Raw genomic sequence first — 589 nt, forward strand, 5'->3', positions numbered from 1 at the left:
CATTCCACAGAACAACTAAGACTCAATGCAGCCAATTAATAAATTTTTTACAAATGCTAATCAGTTCCAGGTAACAAATTATCCCTTATGAAACGAAGTAAATGTAATGTAAGAGAAGTAATCTCTTCTAAAATGGACTAAGTATGCCCTATTTGTGTTTCTCAGAGGAGAGCATAATCTTTTGTCTCTTTTTTGTTACAGAGGTTTTGATTTACATATAACTCAGTGCTGTCCCTCGTGGCTCAGACTGTAAAGAATCAGTCTGCAAGGCAGGAGACCCAGGTTCAATCCCTGGGTCAGGAAGATCCCCTGGAGAAGGAAATGGCAATCCACTCCAGTATTCTTGCCTGGAAAAATCCCATGGATGGAGGCACCTGGCAGGCTACAGCCCATGGACTAGCAGAGTTGGAGTGGACTGAGCAACTAACACTTTCACTTTTCAGAGCTGTCAATCAGCAAGTTTAAATATTTGTTTAAACTAGCTGCAGAAGGAAATGGCAACCCACTCCAGTACTATTGCCTGGAAAATCCCATGGACGGAGGAGCCTGGTAGGCTACAGTCCATGGGGTGGCAAAGAGTCAGACACGA

This window comes from Bison bison, unplaced genomic scaffold (genome assembly GCF_000754665.1).
Source record: "Bison bison bison isolate TAMUID 2011002044 unplaced genomic scaffold, Bison_UMD1.0 scf7180017853440, whole genome shotgun sequence".
Taxonomy (NCBI): domain Eukaryota; kingdom Metazoa; phylum Chordata; class Mammalia; order Artiodactyla; family Bovidae; genus Bison; species Bison bison.